The following is a 9,239-nucleotide window of genomic DNA, read 5'->3' on the forward strand; positions in this document are numbered from 1 at the left end:
TTCTGACTTCACGTGTTTCTGCTTAATTACTTAGTCATGAGTCAGTCATAAGTGTTAATAGTTACTCCACTCTGCTATTGACTTTCTTCCACCTATACCCTCCTAACCCCCTCTCTCCTCACCAGCCCACCCTTGGGATCCATTTGAAAAGTGGCAGTAAGTAAGAAGACAATATTCTCACAGTGAAGAAGAACAAGGAAGGAGCGCTCTCAGCAGGAGCCCATTAAAAAAAAACTTTGCAAGGAGAACTCACTTCCAAAAGGCAATAATTAATTGAAAAAAGTGCAAATTGTTAAATCCTCTTGTTGCTAAACAAACAGCATGAAGGCCTGGAGAATACAAAGCACCATTATTAATTCCAATGGAAGTTCCATTAAGTAGGTATTAGCAAGATTCTAATTTGTGCAATCAGGTGCCAACAATGATGCCACTGAGACTGCCAGTTTGGTAAGAAGAGGCAAAGGCTTCCAGTCTCCATTGCGTACACCTCAATATCCTGTAACTTTACATTCTCCAGTTTTTCTGTTTCTTGCTTTTGTTTTCTACTGTTCATAAATAGCCCTCTCCACTTCACCAGTGTGCTCATACTATATTAGAAAACCTGGATTTCTGGCTCTCTGTCTTAAGCCACCGAAAGTGTATGACTCAGCATAAAATACGAAAGCAGCAGTTTGGATTAAAACAATTAAATGCCATCTGCAACAACAAGTGCACAGAGCCTGAACTCTACAATCTGATATTGGAAATGCATATTCTCCAGAATAAACCGAGATACTGCTGGCAAATGGAAGATAACATGGGCCAATTCATAAAAGTAAGAAATGTACATTATCTACAGAAACCTGATGCTCAGTGGAATATTCAATAAATTCTTTTCTAATATTGAAACAGTAAAAATCAATCCAATTCACCAGAATTAATTGGAAAGGGAATATGATTGTTCTAATTCTGTTATTGCATTTTACCATTTCATTTTATCTGAGAGAACAGCTGCAATGATAAAAGCATTAAAGAGAACATTTCCGTAATTTCAAAGAAATCTGACATTTCAACATATTGCATACCAATGGAATGGTTATTAAAGTTATCAAAGTCTGAATGCCTCCAAAGTTCAGTGATTCATTTTAGTATGTTTAACAAAATTAAGCTGTGGAAAGTTAAAAATCACACAACACCAGGTTATAGTCCAACAGGTTTAATTGGAAGCACTAGCTTTCGGAGCGATGCTCCTTCATCAGGTGATGAAGGAGCAGTGCTCCGAAAGCTAGTGCTTCCAATTAAACCTGTTGGACTATAACCTGGTGTTGTGTGATTTTTAACTTTGTACACCCAGTCCAACACTGGCATCTCATAAATCATAAGCTGTGGAAGATTTTCAATTTTTAATACAAACTGTTTCAACACCTTTAGGAGACATTCAGTAACACAGAAAATACATTAGCAGTCTCTGAGTAGAATTGTTTTACAAAAACTGGAACAAAGTACTAAAAATATGACTTCAGGCTCTAAGTTTCTTGTAAAATATTAGATTCAAATTTACAAGCTGTTCAGAACAGGTGTAAATTCAGGAAATTTGAATGAGCTGTACTTTTCAGTGGGCGTACAGGTATGTCTATGAATCATAGAGTCACAGAGTCATGTACAGCATGTAAACAGGCACTTCGGTCCAACTGTCGATGCCGACCAGATATCCTAAATAAATCTAGTCCCATTTGCCAGCATTTGGTCCATATCCCTCCAAACCCTTCCTATTCATGTACCCATCCAGATGCCTTTTAAATGTTGCAATTGTACCAGTTTTCACCACTTCCTCTGGCAGCTCATTCCATACACGCACCACCCTCTGTGTAATAAAGTTGCCCTTAGGTCCCTTTTAAATATTTCTCCTTTCACTTTAAACCTTTGCTCTCTGATTTTGGAACCCAAACCCAGGAAAAAGACCCGGGAAAAAGAGTTGTAGAGTAAGTATTAGTTCACTTTTATTTGTACCACTACTGAGACCAATGGGGATTTCCACTGGTTCATCCAGATACAGAAGAAACATTTTCAACTTATAAAATCAGGGATTCACCTTATAGATGCAGGCATAATAAATCTTAGCTTGTCTGATTCAATATTTATAATTCTATGTTTACATTCTATATTTCTTTTGTTCGTTTTTCTATTTGTATCTAAGATTTGTACCTAAGTACTTTGTACCTAAGATGGCGCTGTGAGAGGTGACATTTAAACTTTTCACTGTACTCCTGTATTACTGTACTTGAGTACATGTGACAATAAACCTAATTCTAACTCTAGTCGATAAGAGTAATCAAAAATGGCATCCTGAAGTCCATGAATCCACCTAAATTTGTGGTTGTTTCGCAATTGTTTTGCAAAGATTCAATGAGGCAGAAAATACTGGGATAAAAAAAATAGGAAAATGGAACCAAAGTAGACCATTCAGCCCCTTGAGCTGTTTCACCATTCAATGGGTGATCTGTGGCCTAAATCCATATACCTTGCCTTTGGCCCATATCCTGTAATAGCTTTGCTTAACAAAAAAAAAACCTTTCTCAGATTCAAAATTAACAACTGATCCTGATCAGCTGCTATTTGTAGAAGCGAGTTTCAAACCTCCACCACCCTTTGTGTGTAGAAATCCTTCCTAACATCTCTCCTGAATTGTCTGGTCCTAATTTTTTTGACTAGCTCCCTAATTCTAGAATCTCCAGCCAGTGGAGATTACCTACTCTGCCTTTTCCTGTTATTCTCTTGAAGACTTTGAGCAGACCACTGTAGCACATCCTCACACCTCTGTATTAAAGCAGAGTGGAAGAACATAGGGAAGAATAATTGGAAAATGATACATCAGCTTCAGGATCTATTTCAGTGTTTCACATGAAATCTTAACAGAAACACAGATAGCAAAACAAGTATGATGGATCAAATCCAAAACAGCTTGAAATACAAACTTCAAGGAAGCAACCTTAGTTTCACATCGACTGTGCATAGATTGCTCCGGGCACAACTGAACTTTGAAAGCATGAAAATGCAAGTAAGTCTTCTTTGTGCAAAAATTATCAGACTGCATCTTGGGATTCCTGAAAAATAACTTGTTATCCACATTTTATCTGTTTTTAACTGATTTATCCACTTCAGAGCTTCTGGTTATTGATATGGTTTTGGTCTCACAGCACAAGTCATCGTTCAGGATCTCTGTCGCGAGCCAGACTTTCAGCTACTTAAAAACTAATCTCTATCCAACCTGGGGAAATGTTCCAGAGGTATACAGCAGGAAATTAAATTGCAAAGCTAGGTACTGGGCAACCAGACACATCAAGCAGATTTGCAGTGTGGTCTCATTGCATTTCCATGAACACAAGGAAACACTTCATTAAATGACACACAGACTGGTGCAATATTATCAGAATCAGCCACTTAAGTTTGCAACCTTGACTGACTTGACTTCAACTACAGCAGAAAAGTGCACCGACCACTCTGAAAGTGATGCTATGAATTGTATAATGTTAGTGTGCACTAATACCCCAGATCTCAAAACAGTGTTACACATCACCTGGTCAAATATATTGGACAACATTGAAGTAATATATTGCATAAGACTTGGCTAATATATTGGACAATACTGGGCCAATGATCTAACACCATTGACTGTGAAGTGTGTGAGACCTTGGCTGGGGACAGAATCCAAAAGGCAGTCACTTCCGGATCGTATGTGCAAGAGCGGACAACATTAAATGGAGATTATTTCATGAAAGTTCTGTTAGCTCTAATCACACATCATAAAAAATGCTCTTTACACCTTTACACCTTTACTAACAAGTTGACCTTGTTATTTTCTCTACTAATTTTATTATTACTGCAAAACATAGATAAAGAATATACTATAGTGCACTGCATAGTCATAAGTTTGATGAAATGCGAAGAGACTAGCTGGAAATGAATCCTCTATTGAACACACTGATGAATTTGTATGAAAGTAAGAGTGATAGTAAATTAAATTGTACTTGCTGAGGACTGATCAAGAAGGTGGAGGACTAAAATGAAACATAAAATAATAGCTGTTCTGTGAATTGGAACTGGGATTTGCATGATGTCAAATTCCTCTAAAGACAAAGCAATACAGAAATGATCACCTTATTGGGATTGTATTATAGACCCCCTAATAGTCAGAGGGAAATTGAGAAACAAACTTGTAAGGAGATCTCAGCTATCTGTAAGAAAAATAGGGTGGTTATGGTGGGAAATTTTAACTTTCCAAACATAGGCTGGGACTGCCATAGTGTTAAGGGTTTAGATGGAGAGGAATTTGTTATGTGTGTACAAGAAAATTTTCTGTTTCAGTATGTGGATGTACCTACTAGCGAAGGTGCAAACCTTGACCTACTCTTGGGAAATCAGGCAGGGCAGGTGACTGAGGTGTCAGTGGGGGAGCACTTTGGGTCCCGCGACCATTATTCTATTAGATTTAAGATAGTGATGGCAAAGGATAGACTAGATCTCAAAGTTGAAGTTCTAAAGTGGAGAAAGGGCAATTTTTACGGTATTAGGCAAGAACTTTCAAAAGCTGATTGGGGTCAGATGTTCACAGGTAAAGGGACAGCTGGAAAATGGGAAGCCTTCATAAAGAGATAACGAGAATCCAGGGAAAGCATCTTCCTGTTAGGGTGAAAGGAAAGGCTGGTAGGTATAGGGAATGCTGGATGACTAGAGAAATTGAGGGATTGGTTATGAAAAAGAAGGAAGCATATGTAAGGTATAGACAGGATAGATCGAGTGAATCCTTAGAAGAGTATAAAGGAAATAGGAGTATACTTAAGAGAGAAATCAGGAGGGCAAAAAGGGGACATGAGATAGCTTTGGCAAATAGAATTAAGGAGAATCCAAAAGGTTTTTACGAATACATTATATACAAAAGGATAACTAGGGAGAGAATAGGGCCCCTCAAAGATCAGCAAGGCGGCCTTTGTGTGGAGCTGCCGAAAAGGGGAGAGATTAAACGAATATTTTGCATCAGTATTTAATGTGGAAAAGGACATGGAAGATATAGAATGTAGGAAAATAGATGGCGACACCTTGCAAAATGTCGATATTACAGAGGAGGAAGTGCTGGATGTCTTGAAATGCATAAAGATGTATAAATCCCCAGGACCTGATCAGGTGTACTCGAGAACTCTGTGGGAAGCTAGAGAAGTGATTGCTGGGCCTTTTACTGAGATATTTGTATCATCGAAAGTCACAGGTGAGGTGCCGAAAGACTGGAGGTTGGCTAACGTGGTGCCACTGTTTAAGAAGGGTGGTATGGACAAGCCAGGGAACTACAGACCAGTGAGACTGACGTCGGTGGTGGGCAAGTTGTTGGAGGGAATCCTGAGGTACAGGATGTACAAGTATTTGGAAAGGCAAGGACTGATTAGGGATAGTCAACAAGGCTTTGTGGGAAATCATGTCTCACAAATTTGATTGAGTTTTTTGAAGAAGTAAAAAAAAGGATCGATGAGGGCAGTGGTCGATGTGATCTATATGGACTTCAGAAAGGCGTTCGACAAGGTTCCCCATGGGAGACTGATTACCAAGGTTAGATCTCACGGAATACAGGGAGAACTATCCATTTGGATACAGAACTGGATCAAAGGTAGAAGACAGAGGGTGGTGGTGGAGGGTTATTTTTCATACTGGAGGCCTGTGACCAATGGAGTGCTTGAGTCCTCTACTTTTTGTCATTTACATAAATGATTTGGATGCGAGCATAAGAGGTACACAGTTAGTAAGCTTGCAGATGACATCAGAATTGGAAGTGCAGTGGACAGCGAAGAAGGTTACTTCAGTTTACAACAGGATCTTGACCAGATGGGCCAATGGGCTGAGAAGTGGCAGATGGAGTTTAATTTAGATAAATGTGAGGTGCTGCATTTTGGGAAAGCAAATCTTAGCAGGACTTATACACCTAATGGTAAGGTCCTAGAGTGTTGCTGAACAAAGAGAACGTGGACTGCAGGTTCATAGCTCCTTGAAAGTGGAGTCATAGGTAGATAGGATAGTGCAGGAGGCATTTGGTATGCTTTCTTTTATTGGTCAGAATATTGAGTACAGGAGTTGGGAGGTCATATTGCAACTGTACAGGACATTGGTTAGGCCACTGTTGGAATATTGCATGCAATTCTGGTCTCCTTTCTATCTGAAATATGTTGTGAAACTTGAAAGGGTTCAGAAAAGATTTACAAGGATGTTGCCAGGGTTGGAGGGCTTGAGCTATAGGGAGAGGCTGAACAGGCTGATTCTGTTTTCCCTCGATCATCAGAGGTTAAGGGGTGACCTTTATAGAGGTTTACAAAATGATGAAGGGCATGGATAGAGTAAATAGACAAAGTCTTTGCCCTGGGGTCGGGGAGTCCAGTACTAGAGGGCATAGGTTTAGGGTGAGAGGGGAAAGATATAAAAGAGAACTAAGGAGCAACTTTTTCATGCAGAGGGTGATAGGTGTATGGAATGAGCTGCCAAAGGAAGTGGTGGAGACTGGTTCAATTGCAACATTTAAAAGGCATTTGGATGGGTACATGAATAGGAAGGGTTTGGAGTGATATGAGCCGGGTGCTGGCAGGTGGGACTAGATTGGGTTGGGATATCTGGTCGGCATGGACGGGTTGGTCCAAAAGGTCTGTTTCCATGCTGTACATCTCTATGACTGTATGACTCTATTTGTACATTCCCTCTGCACCGAATTGTTTATCACTTCTTTCATAAGCTCTATTATAGCATTTTATGTTTGTGAATAATGATTTGGCCACTCCCAGTTTGTGGAATGAGCTATTCTCGTCTCAGTTGCAGATGGAAGGTTGGTTGCAGTGTATTCTGAGAGATCAAACAGCTTTCATTGCTCCAATGAATATTAATTGCATCAACAATAAACATTAGGGAGATTGTCTCACATTGGAGTCCACATGAAATAAGTCCTGCAGGCATTTGTGTACACTAATTATGCAGTTGGCTCTCACTTCAAAGGAATGTAATTAAAGAGATAATCTGTTCTAGAAATATGTACATTTGTTTAATTTTAATATTCCTACATTTTGTTTCTTTAAGGGAATGCAATGGACTAGTTGTATTATTGCTGGACTGCTAATCCAGAAACCCTGGTAATGTTCTGGGGACCTGGGTTCGAATCCTGTTATGTTAGATGGTGGAAGTTGAATTCAATAAGCATCTGGAATTAAGAGGCAAATGAGGACCATGATTCCATTATCAATTAGAGTCATAGAGCCATAAAGCATGGAAACAGACCCTTCAGTCCAACTTGTTCATGCCGACTAGATAGCCTAACCTAATCTCGTCCCATTTGTCAGTACTTGTTGGGAAATTGTTGGAAAATTCTGTCTAGTTCACTAAAGCCCTTTAGGAAAGGAAATCTGCAATCCTTACCTGGTCTGGCCTACATGTGACACCTGACTCATAGCAATGTGATTGACATTTAACTGCCCTCTGGACAATAAATGCTAGCCTAGCCAGCAACACCCTCATCCTGTTAATGAATAAAAACTATTGTAAGTAGAGGCACTGTCATTATTCTGGAGATGTACAAACTGTACTAACATTTAGTACAGGTTCTAAATGCCCCTCTCCTCCCCACCTGCACCTAATACCTGCTAATTTAATATCAGTGATACCACAAGTCCTTTGACTGGATTTTGTTTTTCCTTTTATTAAAGAAGCCTACATGTGCATATTAACACAAATTCCACCACTTCCCCCTCCCCCCCCCCTCCCCCCCTCCCCCCCTCCACCCCAATCCCCGTTCTCCCAGTGATGAATCAGCCAATTTATATGTTGGGCATCTTTGGAACCAGGGTTCTGTCCTGTACCAAAGGACCACCGAGTAACCTTGATCCTTTATCTGCACTGCTCCTTCTATGTCAGTCCACTACTTTCATTTGTTTTCGCTAAGGATATGAATGATTATCCAAGCAGCAGCAAGAGCATCTATTTGTCAGGTCACTTGTATCCTTTGCAGAGGAGCAGGTTTATTTGTTACAGTTGGCATCACAGCAAAAGCAACAACAGGGGACATCTAGCTTTGTTGCTTTCCCGAAGCTCCAGACATTTTTAAAAATAGCTATACATAATCTCTTTGCATAGTCCCACTGAATAGCCCAGGCTGTTGGTAGACAAATCTAGCCTGTGCACCCGCAGACAACGAATCAAATAAATATTCTTCCTCAGTCATGTTAAAGCATTTCTCACCCTGATTAATTCAAGTTGACCTGAAAAACACATTGTCTTCCTACACCACAGTATTATATTCTCTAAGCACATTGTTTGATTTCTTTTTTCATTGCAGGCATTATTGGCAGCTTTAGAGGCATTTTGGACACAGCAGGACACAATTCCATCAATGGCAAATAAGATTAATAACCAGTTAATGTATTTTGGTGGTGCTGCTGGTGAAGAATATTGGCTGGACACAAAAACAAACAGTCCTTGCCCTCTTTAAAACATGAGATGGAATCATATGCAGTCACAATCGGTTTTCTCAGCTGAAACAAAAATACAACAATCACTTGTTTTTAATGAGCTCAGTTAGCAGGATATTGCCACATCATTCATAACTTACGGACACAGTGTTCTTCTGTCTTGTCGTGCCTTGCCTCTGAGCGCATAAGGCTGCTTGTCATGTTAGCCAGCAGTAATTAGTCAAGGGGGTTGATGCGTTGCTTTATCGCACCACTGTACCTCAATGACACATCTGGAGTATATGCAAGCAGCCTATATGGCAAACATACTGAATGTATTTCCATCAAATGTCCATTTCTGAAAATCTAAGAGAATAATCCTCAGACGAGTTAAGGGGATCTGTTGTCAATCAAGGAGTACCAGTACCATAAGTCAAAAGCATTGACTGCTATCCATCCAGGGTTTTTGGAACAGTCAGTTGGGCACTTGGGGCAATGAGGATTCGAATTCCATATATGTCCTGAGAGTGGGCCATCTTCAGCCCTTCAGGTTGGGTATTACCCAACAAGGGATTAATGGTCAGTCAGACGGGAACTGTACAGAGATCAACTAGTGATCAGCTGGGATTGTTTTTCTATGTTGGTTGAGTGGTGTGAAGACGTTATGTTATGCTGGGCTTTGGGGAAAGAGTAGCAACCCTCTACGCATGATATGGAACTCGGGACTGGTAGCCTATGTAGTGTGATTCTTGTAACTGTAGTTATTATGACAATCAGACAGGTGATGATGTA

This window comes from Chiloscyllium plagiosum, chromosome 25 (assembly GCF_004010195.1).
Source record: "Chiloscyllium plagiosum isolate BGI_BamShark_2017 chromosome 25, ASM401019v2, whole genome shotgun sequence".
Lineage (NCBI taxonomy): Eukaryota > Metazoa > Chordata > Chondrichthyes > Orectolobiformes > Hemiscylliidae > Chiloscyllium > Chiloscyllium plagiosum.